The sequence below is a fragment of the Filicampus tigris genome, chromosome 2, assembly GCF_054856515.1.
Source record: "Filicampus tigris isolate MCC_2025a chromosome 2, RoL_Ftig_1.0, whole genome shotgun sequence".
In the NCBI taxonomy this organism is placed as follows: domain Eukaryota; kingdom Metazoa; phylum Chordata; class Actinopteri; order Syngnathiformes; family Syngnathidae; genus Filicampus; species Filicampus tigris.
The window spans coordinates 38,939,368-38,967,268 of record NC_141218.1 but is presented as its reverse complement, the minus strand read 5'-3'; the positions used below and the strand labels follow the sequence as shown (position 1 = coordinate 38,967,268).

The window sequence follows — 27,901 nt, the reverse complement described above, 5'->3', positions numbered from 1 at the left end:
CCATTCCAAGCCACACATGCTTTATATCTGAATGATGTTTTGACCCATGTTTCTTTTAAATCTGACCGGGACTAAATTTAAAGATCTTCCCCTGGTGGCATGAGCATGAACATCACTCACTTTGGTAAAATAATTACTCAAGTATACCAGGGCAACATTATTTAAAATTCTATAGACCATACACAATTTGAGTAGAGTCACTCGCTCCTCTACTTGGAGCCACCCCAGTCCATTAAAATGTTCAGGGAGAAGGTGAGTTCTGTGGTGCAAGTGAAGGATTATTCTGACCAATTTGTCCTGAGCAGACTGAAGCCTAGTTTTGAGGAGAGCAGAATACCAGGAAGAACATACATAATCATAAAGGCAAAGCACCAGAGCGCCTGATAACATTTTCAAGGCTCTTCTGTTTAGGAAAGTCGCCAGTTTTGCAATAGTCTTTGCAAGCAGTCTATGCAGGCAATTTAATGAAGGCGGCTCCGTAGAAGAGAACATGCAGTGACTGAATATTTATTTGCATTAGCTTTAGCACAACTAAAGCTATGTACTCTTGCGGCAGCGGACAGTCAAGCGACATGCTGACGTCACCCGCCGGTGTGCTGGCTCTGATGCTGCTCACGCTACTGGGTCTCATCACTTGTCGTACGAGTAGAATTCGCGCTGTATCTCCTGATGAAAAATCTCCTGCACAGTTGGGTAATTAGTGGTGTGTTTGAAGCACCTTCCGCCCTTGCTTCGTCCGACCCTTTTTCAAAATTTGTCGTCCCCCCGTCCTCCATCCTAAAAATGGGGTCCGTCCGGGACGGAGGGATGGACCGTTCTGGCCCCGGGATGGACTGCCCAGCTCAGATTGTTGGATTATATAGTGATGGAGGGGTTAGGGCTGGACATTCAAACATAGCCTTAGACACCAGAAACAAGTAGAAGTGTACTTTGTTTCCATTGATATTTTATTTTAGATTTTGTATTTATAACTTGTTTGAAGTCCTGGGGTCCATTTCACAAAGCAGGTTTAATGAGTCTGCTTACCCTGAAATGAAATGAAATTTTTTACCAAAATACTTTTTTCAGCAAAAGTATAATTAGTATCCCATTCCTACTTGGTTAAGAGGTAAACGAACATCGATTTGTGGACATGGCTTTAGAGTCCATAAAGACTCACAGTGGTCGATGCTACAAAATAAATCTAAAAATGAATTGTTAAAAATAAATGTTTAATAATCTTTTTAATCAAGCCTGACATCGTCCTCTCCTGTGAATCATTCTTTGGTGAACATTAAGCCTTGACAATCAGAGGTTATACATAGCAGACTATTCAGCTGAACAAATGAGGGGACGGAAAAATGCTGAGGCTTCGAGAAGGCACAGAAAACACATTAAAGCTGAACTCTGATTGGACAAAAAATAAAATTAAGCCACAGATGACTGGAAGTTCTGCAGCAAGACAAGCCAAGACACATACTTTTAAATGAAGACCAAAAAAATGCTACAAAAAAATCATATTTCATGTAAATTGTAAATGTAGGTCCAAGCTTCTGACAGTGTTTGGGCCACTAGAGAAGTCCTTGAAGGCCCTGACTGGATGCCATTGCTTTTACAAGATAAGCTACACTAACCAAGAAAGAACTCCAACAAAGCCAACTCCAATTGAAAACACAATACAAAAGAAAGTTACCATTCTGAATAGATCTTGTGGGCAAACAGGAATTCCATTTTTATGTCATCATTTAATGAAGTTGTGACTACCTGTGTTAGAGAGTGTATTTGAAGGACAGCAGCATTTGTAAGGTATTCACACTCAGGGCTCAGTCCAGTTGGATGCCCCAGGAATCTGAAGATAATACAATAGTGTAATTTGCACACAAAGTGGCCTGATTGATCCAAAGTAAACCTCTCAACTTTAAATGTGTGGGAGAAGACAGACGGTGTGTAATTGCATCATTTAGTGAATTGATTTGCTCAGAGTCAATGAAAGGGAATCAGGAAACAGCAGATAATCAGTGACAGCAGTGCCTTTTAGAGTAGACAATGATCAAACTCATAGAATCACTCACTATTTAAGAAATGTATGTGGCATTTCTTTCTTTCTTCATTCACTAAGGCTTGCCGAAAAAAGACACAGAAAAATAATCGAAACAGTATAGTAATGCAAATACACACATAGACTCAGATTATATTGCCCAGGAGAACTCAGGTTCTCATCACACAAAGGGACATGACAATGGAAGAAAAATTAGAGGCAACAATAGATTTCATTAAGCCAAACTACACTTAACGAGGCAGTCGATATGTCATAATTAAAGCAAGGTGACTAAAAGAGACTTTAACACTAAATTATGATTGTTCATTTTAAATGGAGCAGATAGGGAGGGCCTCTCTGGCAACATATTTAATGGTCTTCCACAGTAGGCCTTTGTGTTTATACCAGTCTTTCACCAAAAACACTTGCACTGCAAGATTAGAGTTTGGACAACCAAAAAAAGTGTAGGATTTGTTATAATCACTGTTAAATGACTAGGCCATTGCTGTCACAGGGCTATTGCAAGATGTGTAATTTTCTTTTTTGGACAACCAACTCAATGTTTGAACACACAAACATACACACACCCACACCCACACACATAAATATTGCATATACGTACAGTATATATTAAGGGTTTTTGTATTCGTCCCGAACCGTCTCGGTACGGGCTTCACGGTTCGGTGCACGCAGTCACATTACGAATACGTCTGATGGGGGAAAAAAAAGTCAATGCCTGAGACCAAGCGACTGCCACATTTGTTGTTCGGAAAAGAAATAGATCAAAACAAATGTTGAAGAAAAATGGCGAGTGTAGGAGAAACCATGGAGTTGGAGGAGCCGTCTGCACTATACAAATCAGCCGCTTGTATAGTGTATTGTAGATATAGTATAATCAGCCGGGAACATTTCGGCTTCCGTATGGCGGCGATGGAGTGCAACAAGGCTGCGAGCGGTGGAGTGAACAAGAACTGTGTGTCGGCGTTGTTGGACATCCGTTCAGTATGTTGCAGGTAACACTTCAAACATGCTAACATCACCCCGATACAGTTATCGGGGGTAGAAAAAAAGAAAGCCGGTCAACACCAACAACTTATCCCCGCTACTTTTTAAGCAGCCTGTAAATGTGAAAGCAGACAAAGCCAAAGATATTAGTAGCAATCGGCATATATATATATCAACATCTTTGCTGCCATGTGCTTTAGTTGAGGAGCCGGGCTTTAAACGTTTATTAAACATGCTGGAGCCCTGTTACAATGTTCCATCCTGGCCGCAAATTACCATATTAGCGTATACAATCGCACAAAAGCCGTTACAAGAGCCGTGGTGGAGCATGAGTTGTCCTCTGCTGCGCCGTAACTCTTAAAATTAAGTTAAATTTACTAGTTGGCAAGTGCTATCTGACTTTATATGCAACCTCATTCTATCCATACAAGAAAGGGTGTTTTTAACCTTATTATTATTATTATTATTATTATTATTATTTATGAACATCTGTATTGTACATGTTTTTATTCTATTTTGTGTTTTTATAACAGGGAAGGTTTTTTTTTGCTTTATAGCAAATTGAATTGTAACTCGCTCTCTGTTTAAACTAAAAAAGAAAAAAATAAATAGTCTTATGCATTTGAGACTTATTGCTGTACCAAACCGTGACCCCCGTACCGAGGTACGTACCAAACCGTGACTTTTGTGTATATATATATATATTAGGGGTGTAACGGTATATTGCCGTTATATATATGCATGTATGTGTATATATATATATATATATATATATATATATATATATATATATATATATGTATATGTCTATATTAGGGGTGTAACAGTTCACAAAAGTCACGGTTCGGTACGTACCTGGTATGGGGTTCACGGTTCAGTACGGGTATGGCGCAACATGAATACAGCAAACGTTTTCTGAAATAACATACATACATATATATATATATATATATATATATATATATATATATATATATATATATATATAGTATATTAGTGATGTGCGCGACTAGTCGTTTAACCGTTTAAACGTCTACGATTTATTAAACGTTTAGTATTTTACTAGTCGGTTAAACGCTGCATTAAGAATCACGCATCTTGTTCCTCACGCCTGGCACTCCAATAGAGAGAATTGCTACCCTCCCCCCGCCCACACGCACACATAGTAGGGGGCGGGGACACTAAGTGTGGGGAAGAAAAGTAAATTCTGTCTAAGCTACTACGAAAAACAACGGCACCGTTTGGCAGTATTTTGATGAAGCAGATGACAACAAGGTCGTCTGTAGGCCTTGTAAGCATAAACTCGCTTACAACCACTCTCTCGGAGCGATGAGAAACCACATCCAAAGTAAATCTCGATGTGAACTTTGCAGGTCGATGGTGACGGTGCCAGGCAGACGAGCATGAGAGCGTTTGTTCCAGCCAGGCGCTGCGATGGTCACCGCACAGCAAAGACTACCTAACAATTTGTAAAATGACGCGATATGCTACCGCTTTCTTATGTTGAGGGCAAACGGTTCGAAAAAATTAATGCTGTATATCGAGCCTGAGTAGGCTACGTGGTGCCAAGTCGCAAAACAATAACGCCCCAACTTGAGAGTAGCCATAAACCAAATGAAAGAGTAGATACTACGAGCGTTTGAGTGGGTCAGCTATGTGGCCAATGCCTTAGCTACAGACGGATGGACGTCCAAAGCCACCGAATCTTACATGACCATAACGTGTATAACGTATGTGGACGAAGGACATCTCCACAGCTGTGTGCTTCATGCGCCTTGGAGGAAAGACACACAGCTGAAAACTTGGCAGCTCTCCTGCAGCGTGTGATGGGTACGTGGGCACCATGTATAAAATAAGAACATTCTTATTTTATACATGGTACAGTATAAATAAAATAACAATAAAATAAGAACATTCTTATCTTATACATGGTACAGTATATTAAAATAACAATGTATCCTGCCTTATATTGCATTCTTAAATCCTAAATGGCCATATTAGACATTAGAAGTTTTTTTTCTTTAAATGGGCAATCTGTGACCGATCTATACTATATACATCTCGTCTCTGTGTACTTCCCACAGTAGTGTTGGGAATAACGGCGTTTAAGTATAACGGCATTACTAACGGAATTTAATTTTGAGTAATGGAGTAATCTAACTAATAACATATTTTATCGGGATAAGCCATGACATAGGCATTTAATGAAAATACAAAGGTAAAAATAACACGTAAAATACCACAACATGGGAAAAGGAAGAAAACAATGTAGTCTATCGGCTCAAAGTCTAGAATTTCTTGTGAAATTTACAGAAATGACTATATGCTCAAAGCACCTAATCCACTGAATTATGAAATGTCCAATACAACAATTAGTCAACCCTAAGTATGGTAACAAGCACAAATATATCAAGTAACAAAGAAAATGTGGGCCCACACTCACTCACACACACTCAAGGTACTAGTACCACAGTCCAACGCATGTTGCAGGCCTGATGCTCTTCGTGCACAAATAATATGGATTGCGTACTCACAGTTCCGGTGAGGGATGTAGAACTCCACAGAGGGGAAAGAAGGTAAAAGAGAATTCTGAAGAGTAGCAAAGAAAAGATTAGCAAATAGAGTATCCAATAAGAGAGTATTGGATAAAGGTGTTATCTAAAAGAGGCAGAGATGAACGGAAAATGTGAGCCAGGGCGCGAAGAACCAGTCCTCAGTCCAAGCCAGTAGCAGGAAACAGGCTCTCCTGACGTCCAGCAGAGTGTGTCCCTGACTGCTCACAAATGACCCCGACTGCTCCTGAATTAACAGGACAGTACTGAGCTACAAGTCCATATACTAGTTCGTGTGGAACTAGCGGGATGTTGTATCTCAACTCCTTATCATTAGAAGCTAAATCCAACTAACGACACAGTTGTAGCTCGGCTAATGGCTAATCACGATTTGTTAAAATGCTAATATAAACCAAACGGACAGTAATAGTTTATTTTTAACATAAACAGACAAGTTTAGTTACCTCTTAGGCATCCAGTGAGTTCAAACATCCAGCGAAAACGGGTAGTTTATCCCGAAGTTATGTACAAAAAGGCTCCAAATATCTGATGACACAGCTGCACTCCAGCGTGTGCTCAAACACTCACAACTCATGCGAGTAGGTAGCGTCAGTTGGAACAAGTCCCGCCCCAATGTTACTTACTTTGAGATCGAGGCGATCTCAAAGTAAGTAACATTGGCTAAATTTGACATTAACCAATAACAATACAGAATTAGGATGAATGACAGTTTGTATAAAGTTAGGCTGTAAACGTTTCCTCAAAGTGAACATTACTGTAGAAAATGAAAATAACTGAACAAATATGAACTCACATGAGCTTCAACCCCGCAACTTGAACAACACTGCACCTACAGTAAACCATCCCAAATTGAACAGTAATGTATTCACAGAACATCATGCAAGTCAAAGTATTTATTTCTAATAACTAATATTTTTGTTTTTTATATATCAGCTTTTCTGAATGTTTTGGCTCGGTATCCACTGTGTTACACCCTCCCCCTTCAAAACGTCTGATGTCCTCAACAGACTCAATTAACTGGGCTCAACCTAAAATTAGGGGTTGGCACGCAAACAAGCGCACTGCTCTAACACTTCCTAATTTGAATGACCACTCCCCCATGAAAAATAGTAAGGGGTTCTTACACAGGCCTACCGGGCTTGTTGTAAGTTAGCCTCATCACTGGTTTGCACAGTCTTTTTGGTCTAGTGTGCTTTAGTGGAACTCCTGTTCTTCGACTATTAGACTGCCTTTTACAATCCACGTCATTAGATACAGGTTCAGGCTCTGATTCACTCTCTGCCCGGGTTTCTCTTATTGGGGGGTCCTCGACCTCAGACAAATTCACTTGCTCCAAACTGGATTTCACTTCGGCTGTGACTTGGTGAAAGGGGTTTTTCTCGTCGCGACCAGACCTCTTCCAGGTAAGCACGGTATGGTTTGTGCTGGGTCCACTCACACTCCAACTCAGAAAACTCAGAGGAGGATTCACATTGTTTTGCTGAGTGATCAGAAGGTGTGCTCTTACTTTGAACGTGTGCTCCTCCTCTGAATCTAGCTGGTTCATCATTATGTTCATACAACACTGGCATCCGTACCAGCTTTCCTATAGGCAATAGGTGATCGCGGTACAGTGTTTTCAATTTGCCTTTCTGATTTTCAGGCCTCAACTTGTAGACCGGGAGGTTTGGCATTTTATCTGTGACCACATAAGGACTGTCACCCCAGCGATTCTCTAACTTGTGTTTCCCACTAAAAGCTAGATTCTTGAGCAACACTCGGTCACCGCGCTCTAAATTTTGACACCTTACTCTCTGGTCATATGCCTTTTTATTGCGTAGGTGTGACTTGTTTGAAGCTTCTTCAGCCAACTGATAAGCATTATGCAGCTCTTGCTTTAGTTTAGTGACATAGGATGAGTGTTCACGCTCTCCCTTATTGTCCGGTTGGGTTCCAAAGCAGATGTCAACAGGGAGTCGGGCTTCCCTTCCGAACATGAGGAAGTAGGGAGAGTACCCTGTCGCATCGCTTATGGTGCTGTTGTAAGCATGCACTAAGTGTACCAAATGTTGGCTCCACTGTTTTTTGTTTTCCTGGTTCAATGTGCCAAGCATGGACAATAGAGTCCGATTAAAGCGTTCCAGCTGTGGATCACCCTGAGGATGACAGGGGGTTGTTCGAGACTTTCTTATGCCCATTATGTTCAGTAGTTCTTTTATCAATCGAGACTCAAAGTCTCGTCCTTGGTCAGAATGGATTGTGGTGGGCAAGCCATAATGTACAAAGTACTTCTCAACTAAGACCTTGGCGACTGTAAGGGCTTTTTGGTTCTTGGTAGGAAAGGCTTGTGCGTATCTTGTGAAATGGTCAGTTATAACCAACACATTGCTAATGCCTTTCGAATCTGGCTCCATTGAAAGAAAGTCTATGCATACGAGGTCCATGGGCCCATTGCTGACTATTTGATGCAAGGGAGCAGGCTTGTAGTCAGGGGCTTTCCTCAGAAGGCACTCTCCACAGTTTTTGACATACTGTTCGACACTGAAAGCCATCTTTGGCCAGTAGAATCAGCTTCTCAGCAAGCCGGTCATTCTTTCTGCTCCCAAGTGACCATGGTCATCGTGAAGGGACTGTAACACCAAGGGTCTGAATTCAGCTGGTAGCACAAGCTGATGACTCTGCTCTCATGACTGACTTTGGCTTAAGCGGTGTAGTCGGCCATTCTTCATGACCAACTTTCCCATTTGTCTTTTCATAGCTGAAACCTCAGGATTAGACTCTACATCCTCTGACCACTTTCCTTTTTTCAGTGCATGGATGGTCGGTCCTACAACTGGATCTCCGGCCTGAGCCAAGATTAATTCTTGGGTAGTCATTTGGCCAAGCGTGTTTATTTCCACTCTTGTCGAGAAGGCGTAAATGTCAGGTACACACTCAAGGGAAGCTCCAAGTTGTTCTGCATATCTTGAGGATGCTTGTGGAGACCCCTGGACAGCAACTTGCTGGCAGATGGATTTGACACCGGCCGGAGATATGCTTTTCCATTCTGCATCCTCTTCTCTTGGCTCCATTCTCGAAAGCAGGTCAGCATCGATGTAGTTCTTGCCAGGTCGGTACATGATATCAAAATTGTAAACTGACAAGTCCAACAGCCAACGATGTCCATGGGCGTTTAGCTTGGCAGACGTAAGGACGTATGTTAGCGGATTGTTGTCAGTGCGGACGGTGAAACATGCTCCATAAAGATAATCATGGAATTTCTCCACTATAGCCCATTTCAGTGACAAAAATTCTAACTGATGAATGGGGTAATTCTTTTCTGAAGGGTTAAGTTTTCGGCTGGCAAATGCTACTGGCCTTAGCCCCTCAGGGTGCTCTTGATATAATACTGCACCAAGTCCTGCAAGACTGGCATCCACATGTAGCACGTAGGGTTTGCTGGGGTCAGCGAAGGCCAGAACAGGAGCATTGGTGAGGCAGTGTTTGATGTTGTCGAATACATCCGTGCATGCTTGATCCCCCCTCTCTCTAAATGGTTCACGTTCATTCAGGTAGATTTCATTTGTTCCCTTCTTAGGTTTTCTTCCCCGTTGCGTGGGGGCATAGCCCTTAGTCAGCTCTGTCAGGGGACGGACAATGGCTGAGTAGTTGTGAGTAAAATTTCGATAATATCCACAAAAGCCCAAGAAAGATCTCAAGGTCTTCAGATCAGTGGGTCTGGGCCGGTTGGCAACGGCCTCGATTTTACTGGGATCTGTAGCGACACCATCAGCTGACACAATATGACCCACATATTTGACCTTAGTCTGACAAAATAGGCATTTGTCAAGCGAAATCTTGAGTCCAACTTCTTTGATTCGGTCTAGAACTTTGAGAAGCCTTGCCTCATGTTCCTCCAACGTCCTTCCAAAGATAATCAAATCATCAAGATAAACAAGTACCTGGAGGAGGTTCATGTCTCCAACTGCTTTTTCCATTAATCTTTGGAAAGTCGCTGGTGCTCCAGTTATGCCTTGAGGCATTCTTTCAACTTCATAAAATCCCAGAGGACAGATGAAAGCTGTTTTTTCTTTGTCCTCCTCCTTCATTCCTATTAGGTAATATCCACTCCTCAAGTCTAACACAGAGAACCACTTACTGCCAGATAGGCAGTCCAGAGCCTCGTCAATCCGGGGAGTGGTGTATTGATCAGGAATGGTGCGGCTATTGAGTGTGCGATAGTCTATGCACATTTGTATTGTTCCATTCTTCTTCCTGACCACTACGATAGGGGAAGCATATGGGCTTCTGGATTCTTTGATGATGCCTGCCGCCAACAACTTCTGAATATGACGCCTCACATCATCAATATCGGCGGGAGCAATACGCCGGGAACGCTCACGAAATGGTCGTGTATCTGACAGGCGAATGGTGTGCTCTACATATTTTGCTAGCCCCACATCTAGTTCATGTAAGGAGAACACTTCTGCCCGCTCAGAAAGTTTCTGACACAATCTTACTTTCCACTTTTCAGGCGCAGGTGAGTCTCCAAAATTGAGTAGATTAGTGTCAAACCCTTCAGAGGCCTTCTGTTGGATCTGGTGCTCAGGCAATGTAGTGACTACATCCGTTAGACACAGACAGCCAACAATGGACCCCACAGGTATGGATGTATCTCTGAGGGATTCATTCAGGAGGATCACTTTGAAATGATTTACATCAACTGCATGGCTCGAAATGACTGTGGGCTGTAATAGAACACCTGCAAGGAGAGGACTCGTAGGGGAGGATTCTACCATCAGGATTGCATCAGGTAATGGCTTATCAGCTTCAATTTTACAAATAGCTTGACAGCTGCATCAGCAGGTATTATGAAGGGACCAGAGCACTGCCACTTAACACATGCTACTTCATTGCGTTCTTCTTGAGGCAATGAGGGATCTGTGGGTGAGCTCTGGATGGCCATTGTTTTAGCCATATATGTCCCTTGTGTGTCCTCACATAGCTGGGCGAGTTATTTGGGTAGACTGGCTTTTGCGTTGGTCCCAATAATTACAGGTGTCTTGTCTGGACCTGCTGGATCAGGGCAAATCAAGGCCAACACTGACATGGTAGTTGGAGTTCCTGCCACTTTATTTGGAAACTCCACATCAACAACTACCTAGCCAAGGTAAGGATAACTAGAGTCACTTAAGCCCCAAATGTCCAATCTGCTCACAGGGTTGATTTGGACACGTGCCAAGTGATGCTTGTACCAGTACTTGAAGATTATACTGACCCGAGAGCCACTGTCCAACAGTGCATTGCACAGGTGGCCATTGACCTTTAATGGTTCTATGGATGGGGGAACTATTAAACCTTCTGGTAGGTCTATTGGTCTGTGAAAATCCACTGAACTCTTTCTGACCGTGAGATCGACATTCTCTTCAGCTTCAGAAGCAGCAGGCTTTGAGTCATTACTTTTGGCCCTTTTAAGTGCGCCAATAAGCTTCTGTATTACTTTGCTTGGATTTTCCACATTGGTGCATTTTCCTGCAATGTGTCCATTCTCTCCACACTTGTAACAGATGTAGTCAGTTGAGTCAGGTGGTTGTCTTTTTGAGGAGTTGGGTGTACAGGGAGCAAGACTGTTGCTTCCCACAGTCATCACTGTGGATGGGGTGGCAACTGCAGTGAACATCTTTGAGTTAATTTTCTGTGTTAACTGTCTCACTTGTTTTCTGAGGGCAATTACTTCAGGGTCTAGGCTAGCTCCTGTGTCTGGCCCGGAGGCAGCTGGCAATGCTTCCTTCTAGGACTGGGTGAGGTTTTATTGTGAGTGTAGCAAACATTGATTTCATTTCTTTAATTTCAGCTCTAAGAGCCTGTATTTCGGAGTGCTTGCTCTCTGACTGTGGTGTCGCATAAACGGTGCGCACAGACTGGTTCAGTTTAACTCTGGAGGCTTCATACTCTTCTTCTGTGCGGATTTTTCGAAGCAATTGAAGGGAGGTTGGAGGGTTATCCTTCCTTTCCCTCATTCGTAACTGTATCAACATCAAGTCGGCATCTACTGCTCCTTTAAGTAGCTGATCAATTCGGGCCTTATCCCTACTACTGTCTGGAATGCCTCCACGCTGCACCACTTTGGACAGACAGCGCTCCATTCTCCTCAAGAAATCAGGAGTTGTCAGGAGTTGGCGCTGAAGTCGGAATGTGAAGTACAGATCATCCCCGGATTCTGCCAGTCCAAATGCACTTTCAAGAGCTTCCAAGCATTTTTCTGGAGTGATGTCGGTATTGGATGAATGCACAGCCTTCACTACTTCCAGTGCTTGCCCCTTTAAGCTTTCCATTATTCGGCGCCGTTTCTCCTTAGGAGCACAGTCACTTTCCTCCACCATTAGGTATGCCTACTCCATCCAGTGGTCAAACTGTTCTTCCCCAGCTGGGGTGGGCACAGTACCAGAGAATATGCGCAGACGTCGATACCCTCCACTCTCTGCAGCGGGTCTTCCGGTTTTGTTGAAAATGTCTCCGACAACCCGCAGAATACCCTCAGCTGGGGGTACTTCAGTCGGAATTGCTGAGTCTGTCACTGTTCCTCGACACTCACAGAGCACCATGTGGTCATCCGATGTGTCACATACGATCCTACCTCTAACACGCACGAGCCCCAGGCACTTTATATTTTGTATCGCATCTTCTATTTTATGTATCTCTGTGTTTGCTGGCACTATGGTCATTAGAGCATGTCTCTCATCTACTGCCTCTCCTTTACACCAATTCTTTAGCTTGTTTACATACATGTTATTTGACTGTCATTTAATTTGTACAGATTTATATTTTATATTTTATTTTACAGTTCCAATGTAATAGGGTTGACTATTTAGTATCACAGCGGTGCCTCCATTATGTAGCACCCTCCCACTTTGGGCGGGGCCTGGGTTCTGCTTTAACAAAGTGGCGCTGTTGCCTGAATTGATCAACTTTTAAATGTTGCGTTTAATTACTGTTGGCGGTGCCTCCACTAACTGTGGAAGTAGTTGGAATATCTTCCTTTTATACTTTCTTATGTATTTCTTTTTTGGTGTTTGGTCGCAATCCTGTTCATTTGTTAAAATGGGCTTCCATAGCCATGAGATAGGCATTTAATGAAAATACAAAGGTAAAAATAACACGTAAAATACCACAACACGGGAAAAGGAAGAAAACAATGTAGTCTATCGGCTCAAAGTCTAGAATTTCTTGTGAAATTTACAGAAATGACTATATGCTCAAAGCACCTAATCCACTGAATTATGAAATGTCCAATACAACAATTAGTCAACCCTAAGTATGGTAACAAGCACAAATATATCAAGTAACAAAGAAAATGTGGGCCCACACTCACTCACACACACTCAAGGTACTAGTACCACAATCCGACGCACGTTGCAGGCCTGATGCTCTTCGTGCACAAATAATATGGATTGAGTACTCACAGTTCCGGTGAGAGATGGGTGTAGAACTCCACAGAGGGGAAAGAAGGTAAATGAGAATTCTGAAGAGTAGCAAAGAAAAGATTAGCAAATACAGTATCCAATAAGAGAGTATTGGATAAAGGTGTTATCTAAAAGAGGCAGAGATGAACGGAAAATGTGAGCCAGGGCGCGAAGAACCAGTCCTCAGTCCAAGCCAGTAGCAGGAAACAAGCTCTCCTGACGTCCAGCAGAGTGTGTCCCTGACTGCTCACAAATGACCCCGACTGCTCCTGAATTAACAGGACAGTACTGAGCCACAAGTCCATATACTAGTTCGTGTGGAACTAGCGGGAAGTTGTATCTCAACTCCTTATCATTAGAAGCTAAATCCAACTAATGACACAGTTGTAGCTAGGCTAATGGCTAATCGCGATTTGTTAAAATGCTAATATAAACCAAACGGACAGTAATAGTTGATTTTTAACATAAACAGACAAGTTTAATTACCTCTTAGGCATCCAGTGAGTACAAACATCCAGCGAAAACGGGTAGTTTATCCCGAAGTTATGTACAAAAAGGCTCCAAATATCTGATGACACAGCTGCACTCCAGCGTGTGCTCAAACACTCACAACTCATGCGAGTAGGTAGTGTCAGTTGGAACAAGTCCCGCCCCTCGATCTCAAAGTAAGTAACATTGGCTAAATTTGACATTAACCAATAACAATACAGAATTAGGATGAATGACAGTTTGTATAAAGTTAGGCTGTAAACGTTTCCTCAAATTGAACATTACTGGAGAAAATGAAAATAACTGAACAAATATGAACTCACATGAGCTTCAACCCCGCAACATGAACAACACTGCACCTACAGTAAACCATCCCAAATTGAACAGTAATGTATTCACAGAACATAATGCAAGTCAAAAGTGTTTATTTCTAATAACTAATATTTTTGTTATTTATACATCAGCTTTTCTGAATGCTTTGGCTCAGTATCCACTGGGTTCCATGTTTAACACAAGAAAGTCTAGAGCCCAGCCATTTGGCTTTCCTACCTTTTGAGTCTGAGGCCGTGTCTACACGTAGCTGGGGTTTTTCTAACAACCGTATAACCACCCCAACCCCTGCGTTGCAATACGCATAAAAAAAAACGCATCCACACGTAACCGCAGAAGTGCGTTTTCAAACGCACGCCACGCCTCTAGGTGGCAGTAGTTAGCCAAATACTGTCCATTCGGAAGAACTTCTGTCCTTTGACGTCACTTCTACGAAACCAAATACGGCGCCAAACTCGTTCGGGAGAACCGACAAAAGGTCAGAATTGCTTTTAAACCTTTCACCAAGAAGCAGTGGTTGGTTGCGGACAAATAAGTAAGCAAAAAGCACAGAGAGAATGGCTATAACCAACGCAGCACCGCGAGAGTCCATGTTGACTAATGAAAACACAAGTCGCGCAAGTGACGTCAAAGCATTGTTGTCGCACGGTGACGACGTAAATCTCCAGCTATACCCGTTCAGACGAAAACGCGGATCAGGAGATATCTAGATATATCCGCAAATCTCCACTGCGGCCGGAGTTTTGTGTTTTCACTGAAAAAACTCCGGGGATTTGTGGATGATAGGGCTAACCGCAGACTTATATCCGCCGTTTTCAAAAACCCCGGCTACGTGTAAACAGGCCCTGAAGATAAGGCAAGTGGCTGGATTAGTTTTGAACTAACATACTTAGTCAGGTGTGAACAGCCCTGCAATTTGCTTGTTCTCATTTCCATGACCAAAGGGCAAGCCAAGAGGTTGAACCATTCTTCTGTAAATGTGGCAATTACTCTGTGCCTCTGGGGGATGGGAACCGATGTTGCTTTGGGTGGGATGAGAAAGAGGTAGGATTTTAGAACTTTAGAACTAGTCTACAATAAAGTACCACACTATTGTGTGTTCAACAGGCTACAATTCGTAATTATATTTCCACTGTTGTGATCAGAAGGGAACATTATATTTTCCCCTCCCTTCTCCAAGAGAAGTTAAAGCAATTTGTTTTTCATTTCTTACTGAGATTTGTTTCTGGTGCATAACATTCAATCGAGACTTCTTTACTTAGAAATTTCTGTAATGAAATATAAAAACACAAATTTATGCAGCATGTGGATAAAGTGATAGAGAAGAAAAATACCCAATGCATTTAGGCTTAAAAATATGTTTATGGCTATGTACTGTAATGAAATCTGAAATTAGAAATCTGAAGTCAAGTTTATTCAACTATTTTTCAAGTTAGTGTAAAATGGGTTTTTGAAAAGAGAACATGCTTACATTATTGCAATGTTTTACCACAATTTAAAATGTCAGTACAGATTTTAGCAAGAATCATACAACACAATACAACTTTATTTATATAGCACTGTAGTCTTTCGGCATCGTCCTTGTTCTTAGTTGACAGAGTCAGTCAACTTTTACCGGTATGTGGCCATGCACAAGCTATTTATCCACCTTGGGTCCTTAGTTTAGTCACGACTACCCATCCACCACACCACACTCACAGACTTACAGTATATATGAATGGAATATCAATAGACACCTTGTGGCTGAAGCCAGAGGGCAGCCATTTTACATTGCCTCAATTTCTGACAACTTTTGTTATGTTTTTCCCCTGAAAACACTGTTTTCAGCGCGTTTTACGCTAGGATCCCTGTATTGAGACATGAAAGTATCTCAAGAATGAACTTCACTGTTTGCATCAACCATTCAGAGTACGTTATCTCAGTATCATGATGATCGCGCTTCTCCTCGACTTATTGGTATAACCATATGCCATACATGTTGGCATTTTCGCCTCAGAGAACGTAAATAACGTGAAAAAAACAGAGAAATCAATGTATTCAAGTTAGGCGGGCTTAGCAAGTGGCGAGTAAACATAAGATCGCCGCTGGTGGCTTCACTTCTGACAGCAAGTATGAAGTATTATTTTACTATATATATATATACATATATATATATATATATATATATATATATATATATATATATGTATATGTATGTATATATATATGTATGTATATGTATGTATATATATATATATATATATATATATGTATGTATATGTATATGTATGTATATATATATGTATGTATATGTATGTATATATATATATATATATATATATATGTATGTATATATATATATATATATATATGTATGTATATATATATATATATATATATATATATGTATATATATATATATATATATATATATGTATGTATATATATATATATATATATATATGTATGTATATATATATATATATATATATATGTATGTATATATATATATATATATATATATATGTATGTATATATATATATATATATATATATGTATGTATATATATATATATATATATATATATGTATGTATATATATATATATATATATATATGTATGTATATATATATATATATATATGTATGTATATATATATATATATATATATATATGTATGTATATATATATATATATATATATATATGTATGTATATATATATATATATATATATGTATGTATGTATGTATATATATATATATATGTATGTATGTATGTGTATATATATATATATATATGTATGTATGTATGTGTATACATATATATATATATATATATATATATATATATATATATATATATATATATATATATATATATATATGTATATATATATATATAAATTTGCTGGTCCTTAAAACACGAATGTGGGCATCAAAGTAACAAAAAAACGTCGATTTGAAGCATGAAATGTCTGAAAGTCTGCAGGAGCACTGAAGCACGTGTCCTACACCATCCTAGCTCCGCCCCCCCAATTGAATGAATAAGCCACCAATGTCACTATGAAAAGTGGTGTTGATGACAATCACTCTGATTGGTCAGCCAGCAGATGCAAATCAGTGCATGAGCTCCAAGTCAAGTTAATGGCAAAGAAAAAGGCATTATCTAATAAATTAAGCCCAGCAATTTTACTTAGACTTGCAGTTATGTGTGTTGTGGTTTCTGTAAAAGATTAACAACTACAGTAAGCCCAAGCATGAGCGCACTGATCAAGCACCCGAACGTGTGCATGCGTGTTTACATCATAATCCAGGTTTACATGGAGACTATGGTTTTACACAGGGTTCCTTTTCGGTGCCATTGCTGTTCTCATTGTATTTGCTGCCCCTGGGTTCCATCCTTAGACAACAAGGTACCGGTATTTCCTTCCACTGCTATGCGGACAACTGTCAAATCTATATCCCGCAGAACAAAAAAGATGCACCCTCCATTAGACCTCTTTTGTCCTGCCTACAGGACATTAAAGACTGGATGTCACTGAATTTCCTAAATTTCAATGAAAAGAAAACAGAAGTTATGGTGTTCGGTCCCAGTGGCTCATCTACATCCCACCTTGTTGACCTGGGCTCCCTGGCTTCATATCTAAAGCCAACAGTCTCAAACTTGGGTTTTAAATGGACAGTGATCTTAAATTAGACCAGCAAATCAGCGCTGTTGTAAAGTCGAGCTTCTTTCACCTTAGACAGCTGGCTAAGGTAAAGCCCCTCCTTCCCATCAGCACTTAGAAACAGTCATCCATGCCTTTCTTACATCTCGGCTGGATTACTGTAATGCACTTTATGTTGCCCGCCTACTAACTGGAGCTCGGAACACCAATTCTGGCCTCCCTTCACTGGCTCCCAGTGCATTTCAGGGTTTGATTTAAGATTCTCCTATTTGTTTCTAAACCATTAAATGGACTAGCCCTGGCGTACCTCTCTGAGCTCCTCAACTCCTACGCACCTTCCCGCAGCCTCAGGTCTGCGGACCAGGCGCTGCTTGAAGTGCCGAGGACCAAGCGGAGCCTCAGAGGCGATAAATCCTTTTCGACTGCTGGTCCTTCCCTTTGGAATGACCTCCCATTGGATGTTAGGCAAGAACCCCTCTCTGTCCACAAAACCCGGTTGAAGACACACTTCTATTCGCTGTCTTTTGCTCAGATCTGAAATTGTGTAGGATGTAACCCTAAGAAGCACTACCTAACAGCGAGCACTACCTAATGGCCAGATTGTCCTTTATATCTTTTTATATTTAACTTTCTGTGTTTTAGCTTTACACTTAAATTTAGTGTGTGATTATTATTTATTTTCATTATCTAATTTTATAATTTTTTTTATTATGGATTTGGCAAGTTGAGCTCAAATAAATGCCAAATATTCAAAAATATATTGTTTTAATTATTCGTTTAGCTATTATAAACGTCTTTTACACTATAGATTGAACATAATGGAAACATATTGTAATTTCTTTGCTCAGTAATTAATTACTTCATCAAAACAGTAACTGGTTTAGTAACTCAATTACTTTTTGGAAGAAGTAACTTGTAACTATAACTAATTACTTTTTTTAAAGTAATACAACACTGCTTCTCCATCACTAGGGATTGACAAAGTCCACTAAAAAATTCTAGAAGACAGAAGACATATCTGCTTTTTTTAAGTTTCTATATTATATTCATATTCAGAATAAATTTGATTTTGATGGTGGCATGGGGAGGAGGCCCGGGCTGACAGTGGGGGAGAGTTGTGATCTGCAGGGGCATGGAAAAAAGGGGTGTTCGGAGGAGAGGCTGAGAATGGGAGCTGCAGCCAGACTCTCTTGCCCTTGCTGGGTTAGGGTGATCACCCTCTCGTCCCTGCCGATTGAGTGCCATGGTCGGCAGTCACATTATATCCATCAATGTGTGTAATTTGGCTTATGTGCTTATTTTATGATAATAGTCCATAGTAACTATTCAATTTTGAAGGTGCGCTTTTAGTGTGATTTTACCCGAGCTGCCATCATTTTCATAGACAAAGACACTCTATCCTTTCATAGATTGTGTGTGGCGGGCAGGGTGGGGGTGTTTGCCTTATCTTTGGAAGGTGACACAGTTGCTTTTCTAGCCTTGACACAACCCGAAGACTACAAAAGTATCTGTTGCCCAACGTAGATATATATTGTATGTATATTTCAGTGTGCTTGGATATGCTCAGAACAACTCCTTGTAGTGTCAGTCATCTTTCTTTTTTTTAAAAATAATTTTAACTTTTCATTTATATTTGTTTTGGTCTGCAATTCACACACATTATGTTCAGGGGATGGTGTTGAAACTTTGATCCATCATTCGATTGGTCACCCAACTCAGCAAGCACTGTTTGACATGACAGGACTAGCACTGCGTAATAGATTGCAGGATTTGTCCAGCTCACCTACATATACACCCGAGGGAATAGCCATGCAGTCACAGTACTTTCTACATGACTGGTGCTAGAACCTGAACTAAATGCAACCAAGATAAAGGAGAGAGCAAAAGACCAGGGTCAGACAAGGATATGGGTGACTAGATCCTTTAAAGCTCTGATGCCAGTTCACAGCTGCTCAAAGGAGAATGTATAGCTTTTGGGACCCAGGCTGCACGTTTACATCAGAAGTGTAATTGTCATACAAGGGTTAATGTAGAACAGTGGACAAAACAAATGATCTGTGTTTGAACACAGTTGAATTTGTTTGAATAATAGTTTTATTTAGCTTCATTTGGGAGCACATTTTAGTCTAAGTTCAATGTTTATAGTGTGAAATGATTATTGAATAGTTGATGACTACATCAGCAATGCTGGATTAGAGACAGTAATTAATTTCCTATAAGTGTGACAACATACAAGGCTAAACCCAAAAACAAGCAAGATGGATTTATAAGCAAACTACTAACACAGCATCTGCATGAGTACTCTTTAAAATACGTTACAATGCTTTAATATTTGCTTTTGGATAAAGGTGACCTTAAATGGGGGCATGTTAAAAGTTAGCTGGCACACTTTTGCTTTTGAATGTCAAATTAAGCAAAAGCCATCAATAATTTGCACTGTATCGGCAACTGTATCTGTTAGATAATGTAGTGGTAATTCATGTGGATTATATTAGTCACCTTTTTTTGTTTTCCAAGATCTGATTGGCATCAATCACACTTTGTTTCTGTGTGTACTGGAAGTGAGCTGTCATTCCTACACATATACATTCAACTCAGTGGAAATCAAACATTATTGATCACAACCATATTACAGCTACTGAAACTTGACTCAACCATTGTCTCATTCCGTCCATACTCATTATGTTGAGTTCACTGAACAGACAGAAAACACTTTCTTGCCGGTAACGAACGATGACATCACCAAACTCCATTATCTCATATTGTTTCCCCATCCGGAGTAGTGTTTTGAATTTAGGGTAATGTTTTATTTTGAAGAGCTGGAACACTCTGTGTTCTGTGACAGCTCAGTTGCCTAATGAGACATTTCTTTATGTCCTTGAATATGCTACACAATAATTACAGTGAATTGTGGTATATGTTTGGTAAGACTTGAACCTGCTGGCCACCTTGGCCTTTAAGATAAAAAAAACTAAGCTGTGTTGCTGTATAATGAGGATGGCAGCATTTTTGAAGAGCACGTGTCAAGGTTATTTTATTGTAAATATTAAACAATTATCTGATTAAGTTTAATAATAGACATTTGTTTTAAACATTCTCTTGCAAATAAAGAGTACTTTCCCTCATTTTGAATCACTGACTCTTTTGAATTAGTCAGTTTCAAGTCAGGGTTAAGGGGTTCCACAACCTTCAAAAAAAAGCATTGGTGGGTAAAACATTTTTGGGAACAACTGTTCTAGTCTAATTAGAGAACAAGCAGTATAGGCTACACATGTGCCATGCATGACAATGTATGCCAGTAACACAGCGGCAACACCTTAGTCTACAGACTTAAGTTATATCAAAATGCAGTACTGTACAATTAGTCTTTGGTACCCAATCAGATCCGTGGCCCTAAAATAAATTTCTTAAAAACGCATAATAAAACACTGTCAGGACAATCAATCAGGAGTTATAAATATAAACATATACATTGTAGCTAGTGTGTAGTGAAGAATGTTACAGTAAAAAAAGTTAGATTGAGTAAAACACAGCAATTGGATACAGTAAAACGTCAGTGTTCGAACTGTGTTAAACATGTAAATGTGAGCGCTTGTGTAAAAAGGTAGAGTGAAAACAAGCGGGAACAAACATGAGCAACTAAATGCCAGCTTTATTTTGAGTGAGAAGGGGGAGGAGGAGGCCCACTAAATCAGTGAGCCTCATGTCAACACATTCCCCAGGGCCCTCTGAATCCACTGAGCTGAGAATAACAAATGGCAGTCACTGGCCAGGCAAAAAGCTGTGATTATAATTATCACATCCCACACTGACCTTGCATAAACCTTAATCCTTCTCCAATGGAGCATTTAAATAGGCTGCCAACAGCCACAGCAATGGAGAGCAAAAGGAGGAGGGAGGGAAGTGACGAGAAATGGAGAACGGCAGAGAGAAGAGAAAGGAAGGCAAGACAAGGAGGCACTAGGAGGACAGAAATAATGAGGGCAATAGAAAAAAAAGATGAAAATCCGGATGTAATGTATTACTATAATGAAACGTATTTTAAAAACATTGTGTAAAATGCTCATAGAATACATAAGCAAATTAGTCTTATGTCATCGTATGACTTGTGGTTGAAAATTAATGAATTAAATGTGGTATGCAATAATTTATGACACTGTTATTATGGCAATAAACTATCTAGAATATGGGTACAAGAAAAAGTAAAGTTAAGACAGAGGAAATGTCTCGAGCAGGGGTCGGCAACCCATGGCTCTTTCATCCTTATGTTGCGGCTCTGCGTGGCTTGGGAAAATAAATTATATGTGTCCAATTGAAGTATATGTTATTTGTCTCAAAAACATGTATCATGTCTTCTTATTAAGTCAAAGTTTTTGGCCACTTTCATATGTGGTCCTAGATCGGACGAATTTTTTGCAACGCAACCGCAGTCTGAACCGTGCCAGGTCGCAAACAGTATATCCGACACTGATTTAATCCGAGCCCAAAATGCGCTCGGCGTGGGTGGAGGCAAAGTGCTGGCTGACGTGAGATCGAATCTGATAAGTTGTTTTGAATAACAGTATTGACTTTATATTTGACTTTAATATAATACCATTTGAAACATGAATCATAAAGTGGACATTTATGGTGATAGTAGTAATTCAGCCACGCCTTAGATCGGCTCATTTTTTACGCGCGGTTATGACTTGACATCATCGTTACGGGTCCCAAATATTTGGAATCCTGGATAACAAAAACATTTGGGCTGTGCCTAAACACCTGAAAAACACGGGTAAATGTGGAGAAGGAGTGAAGACACGTACCGCCTTCTTTACATCCCAAATTTCCTCTGTTTATTACAGCAAATGAATAAACAGAGCTGGGCACTTGACCCTTTTTTGCCAGTCCTGCCGTGACCCTTGACCTGGGTACCCTTCAGGCCCCAACCCCCCGCCCTTATTCATAAGACTTATCACCACCCCCCCCTTCCCGGCCCGTTCCGCCCAAAAAAAACAAAACGTGCATGACGCTGCCACGGGAGAGATGCTAACGGCAGAGGTTTATTTAAAGATGATTAGCTGGATAAATGGCTAATTTACTATTCAAACCTGCTGTGGTGACTCTTCAAACATGCCACTAGAACTTCCATTGCGAGCCCCGGGGTTGGTTTTGTTGTATTGTAAAATTATTTAGGTCCAACAGATAACATGAAGTCGCAGTGAACAAGTTATTTATTTTCCACACTTGGCCTCCTTCACACTTCCTGGCCTTCAAAATAAAAGCATACCAGCAAACCACTACACAGCAGGTTTGCTTCGGCTTATTTCCGGAAGTACGCCAGAAGAAGTGCATGAACTCCACCTTTGGTGTGCCAGCGCCATCCTTGAGTGCTGCGCGCAGCTTGACTATACTTGTGGAGACAAGTTGTTTTGAAACAGTTATGTTCCAAGTCGGGGGCGTCGCTTCAAAAAGACAGTGACAACAATGTATATCATGCCTGCTACAACCATAAAGGGAACGAGATGACTAGACGATGCATTTAATTGTATTGCGAAAACGATCTGGAAGGTGGCTGCAATGGGGGAATGTGGGTGAGTAGCTTCTTTACACACACATACATGACATAACACCCATACCGCTGCCACTCCAGTTTGCTTTGCAGCAGCAACGAGCTGCGTGGTGCATCCTCTCCGTGTGGGAATCTGTTCATTTTAATATTTTAGTACTCATTTTTTCATGCAAACCTTTTAAATAAGTGCCAATGTTAAGATCATCCAAGTGTCCCTTTAACTAGGAAACTGGGCGCAACAACACTTGACAACAATGGTGCCGTTTCCTATTCACAGTTATCAAAATGAATTTGAAAAAATGTTTTCATTTACATTTTCTTGTAAAATAAATTCTAAGTACAAAATATGCTCTTATTAACAAAATAATTGTGACCACATATTTTTGAGTGCCACACAACTTTAGTGACATCTCCATGAAATGAGATTCAAAATAGGGGTGGGCGGATCTATCCAAATTTCGATATTATCGATACTAAGCAAGTACTTGGATCAGATCAATACTATTGCCCTGGGATCGATACTTCGCTCAAAGCGCCGCTTCTCCCCGCCTCTCTCTCGCCAAGCACCTCCTGCTACTCTCTGAGTCTCTGCCTGATTGAGTGACTCAGGCACACTTTTAGCCCCTCCCTGGCAGAGAGGGCGACGGGAGAGTGAGAGAGCAGCCGGAACCTAAAGCAATGGCAGAGCCAAACAAGAAGCGCAGCGTGGTGTGGACTTTTTTTTACAACAACAGAAAAGGACAGTGCCAAGTGTGATTTGTGTAATAAAGTGCTCTGCTACTGTGGTAACACCACAAATTTACACAAACATACAAAAAAGTTCAACCTACAGAGAGCAACGAGCTGCAAGCGAAGAAGTTGAGGAAGGAGGAGGAGGAGGGGGGACAACCCCAAGCCAGAACACCCCCACTGACACAGAGACAATGTACTCTGGCAGAAGCTTTTCAGCCAATAAATCGACAATAGTTGTTGCAGTAGAAGTATTTTATGTTTTATAGTGTTAAAGATGTTAACATTGTATTGTTTACACTATTTGCACTACTGACTTTATTTTCAAAACATTTTGCAATGGCATTTTGTTAAAATTGTATATGTCATATTGACATTGTTATAGTTGTATTTTCGTTACATTGCTACTTTTTTGGTTTGACTCTGATCAAACAGTTTGAAACAGTTGTCGTAGTAGAAGTACTTTATTTTTTCATACTGTTAAAGTTTGCATTGTAGTTATTTAATAAAAAAATCAAACATAATACACAATACCAAAATTCCTAGTATCGCCCACCCCTAATTCAAAAGCCTCACCTCAACATTTCCCTCAAATACTGTATTTCTATTCTACCAAATCGTTCCACTATAGAAATGCCACGACACGGTGGATCACATTTACTTCTGTAAACACTACGTCGCATTATGACGCATTATGTTCACACATGAAAGAGACCGAGGTCACGTTTATAATGCAATATGAATGCTTAAGTGATACTCACAAAATAAGTGTTTTGTTGAGATAAATATTTTTTTGTTTATTTCCATGGAAGAGTCACTTTAGGTTATTGTAATTATTGTATTTCATTCTGTGTAATTCATATTAAGAAATTAGTGCAGTATGTTGTTTTACAAAGTGGACACTCGGTGGCAGCACTGACCTGTAGCGTCACAAGGACATTGCGATGTATTGCGGAAGTGTGGCTCATAATCCAAGTTGATGGAGAAAGAGCAGCAGGTGTCCTGCGTCGCTGATTTATGTGTATTATTTTTTATACATCCAGCCCAGCGTACTCCAGATCGAAGGATTGTCTATATATCTGCCAGCGGTGACCTGGTCGGGATCCGATACAGATTCTTGGGAGCTCGTCCGGGATTTCTCCGGCACACCCATTGGAACGAAAGTCAGTGGTGTTGATGACAACGCTGACCAGCAGCTAGGGTGAAAGACGACAGCCTTCATCTGCCAATCAACAGCCCTTGTCCAGCCGTAGGAACTGCGACTGTGGACGAGTGGAGCTCTACAACGCGGCTCTGACTGTGCCTTCACCAAACTGTGTTGGTTCCCATGAGGGAGACAAGAAGCGATCATGTCGAGTGATGGGAGAAAGAGCCTAATGTGGGACTTTAGGAAGAGCCTCGTCACATTGACAGCTCGAGAGCTTCTTCGAGTCACCAGAGCGGTGGATCCAGGTTTGCAAGAGGAACAGTCAGAGCTTGTGGAAGGAGATCTGGAGGGATGCTACAACCACATCAATGTGTTCATGTACAGTAAGCAGTTATTTGAAATGGAGGACGAGGGAATGGTTCAGTTGCTGATATAAAAAATATGTCATTGATGACATGGTAAAATGTTGTGATGAGAATACATCACTGCTAAATGTAAAGGATGATTCTAAGCTACACATTGAACATGGTGATATGGTTGCTGTCAGACTCTTTAACAAGAACATTGTGTAGTCTCTACAAACTGGCGGTCATTAGTGCAATTGTGCAGTCCTGCACCTGAGCTCATATCGTGCAATACCCAATATTCCCCACTACTGTAATACCGTGCAATACTCAACATTCCCCACTACTGTTAGTCTAGTTTTATTTTTATCCAATGCTGTTCCTTACATTTCACTACAGCACTGCAGCACTGTCACTTAGAGTATTTTTTCCTCTGTACTATGTACAGGCCGAAATGAGTGTTCCTCATATTTTTTATGTAGATGTAGGTTGGTGTGTATACACATGTGTATATACACATGTTACTGCGTATATCTACATAAGTTTGATTCTAAATGTTTGCCGTCAATGTTATACATTAATGGCCACATTATGCCGCCGCCCCTGTGTGACCTATATCTTTGCTACTGTAACAATGAAAATTTCCCCACTGTGGGATCAATAAAGGCATTCTTATCTTATCTTATCTTATCTTTCGGATTTGCCTAATGGTTCTGCCAATACACAAATACCTATTCCAGTCAGCACTGCATCACCTAGTTACATTGCTCGACCAGATTTAGATTCAGCCAAAGCTTAAATACACACGACACATCAAACGCTGATTTGCTTAAAGTACTTGCTAGCTATGAAGAGCTTAATAAGAGACTCATACAATGCATGCCAGCACCTGCTACACTGCCACAGACACACATGCCCTCAGTCTTGCCCAGTCTGCCAGGGAACCCATCAGTTGAGCCTGCCTCTCATTTAGCTCAGGGGGGAATGGTGTCTTTAAAAGAACTCAGCTACCTTCCCAGGAGAGAGTTCAAAGTTGAAGGTGGCCAGGTGGGTGACCAATCCTCAGATATCAGCTACAATAACATCTGCAAACAGATTGATAATGGAATCAGAGAAGGATTTTCTGACTCAGAGATTGTCTGTAGTGTGCTCAAAATCATAAAACCAGGAATATTCAAGAGATGCTGATTAATAAAGTTGACATAACAGTGGCTGAACTCAAGGGGTTTCTCCAAACCAACCTAAGAGAAAAGAATAGCAGAGTTATTTCAATAGTTGATGTACACAAAGCAGGATGAGAATGAGACACCACAGCAATTTCTTTATCATGTGATTGGCTTCAAACGCATCCTGTTCACCTTAAAATTGGCTGACACTGCAGCGACAGTGCACGATGTGTTTCTGCATACAGTATACCAAGGCATTGGACACAAATATACCAACATACGAAGAGAACTCAAACCCTTGTTGTCAAACACCGAGGTCACTGACGAGATGATCCTTCGTCAGGTGATGAAAATAACTAGTGAAGAAAATGACAGAATGAAAAGACTTGGCTCTTCCCGCCGTCAGAATGTAACAGTGACACACAGCGCACAGCTTGAGCCTGACGTGGATAGGACTGTGTACAAACTCTGAGAGCGTAAAGTCCACCAAAACAAAACCAGATCCCCTGAAAGATCTCTCAACCAAAGTAAAGGAGCTCATGAGACTGGTTGTGACTATGCAACAACAAAATACACAACAGTTAACGCACAGTGGACGCCAGTACAGTCAAAATAGGATATCTTCTAAATGTGGGAAACTCAATGGATGTGCACGCTGTGTGGAACAAAATAGACAAGACTTCTAACATTGTGCCATAATGGGGAGGAAGGGCACTGTGTAGCGGGCTGCCTAAAGTGACCAAAAAGGCAGGGAAACTTCAACCGGTCACTGGAGAGAGACGTCGAGTAACTGAGCCTGGAGACAAGTCCCAACCACTGGAGGAAGTCAAGAATGACAAAGCACACCTCTCATCACAGTCAGCCCCAGTAATGACAATCACACAAAGTCACTGTAACCAAGTAGCTTTACCACCTTCTCAGCCACCACGTGTAGCTAAAGCCAAAGCTATTGCTAGCCTTATTGGGAAGAAGGCCCTAGTTCAGAGCTATTTAAATGGGTTACCAGTCACGTCTTTCCTCGACTCTGGTTCACAAGTCAGCATAGTCAGCCGTGCCTGGAAAGATGAATACTTACCTGACCTCAGTATTCGCCCAGTTTCTGAAATCTTAGGCGAAGAGGATTTGAAAGTCACTGCAGCAAATGGCGGTCTCATTCCATATGATGTGTGGGTAGCTCTAACAGTGAACTTACCAGGGAATTTGAACCCCAATGTGTCTATTAGTGTTCCATTCCTTATCAGCAAATACTCCATGGATCGATCATTGATTGGATTTAATGTTTTGGAGGTGCTCATTTGTAGTTAACCAGAGGGGCGAGTATCAGTATTTGTTAGCCTTCTTAGCAATGCAATATCTGTTCCCAACGAAACAGCCGAAGCTCTTGTCAACTTTATTCAGACAGCAAAACCACTCATGCAGCAGGGACGCTTGAGAACAGGTTCCAAGGATATCGTGCTTCCACCTGGGAAAGTGTCATGGGT

The 27,901-nt window shown here is 40.8% G+C and overlaps 2 long non-coding RNA genes across 2 annotated transcripts in view; one reads left to right on the top strand and one right to left on the bottom strand.

Moving 5' to 3' along the window:
• Window positions 1-5,204: 5,204 nt before the first annotated feature.
• On the bottom strand, window positions 5,205-13,619 carry LOC147152400 (uncharacterized). Its single transcript, XR_015085785.1, has 2 exons — window positions 13,503-13,619; window positions 5,205-13,285 (listed from the first exon to the last, which is right to left on the bottom strand). It is a non-coding gene; the product is annotated as an uncharacterized LOC147152400 (long non-coding RNA).
• Window positions 13,620-14,522: 903 nt separating this feature from the next.
• Window positions 14,523-27,901, top strand: part of LOC147152399 (uncharacterized) — a 58,592-nt gene continuing 45,213 nt past the window's right edge. Inside the window, exon 1 of the long non-coding RNA XR_015085753.1 lies at window positions 14,523-14,691. This is a non-coding gene — a long non-coding RNA (uncharacterized LOC147152399). The remainder of the gene's footprint in view (window positions 14,692-27,901) is intronic.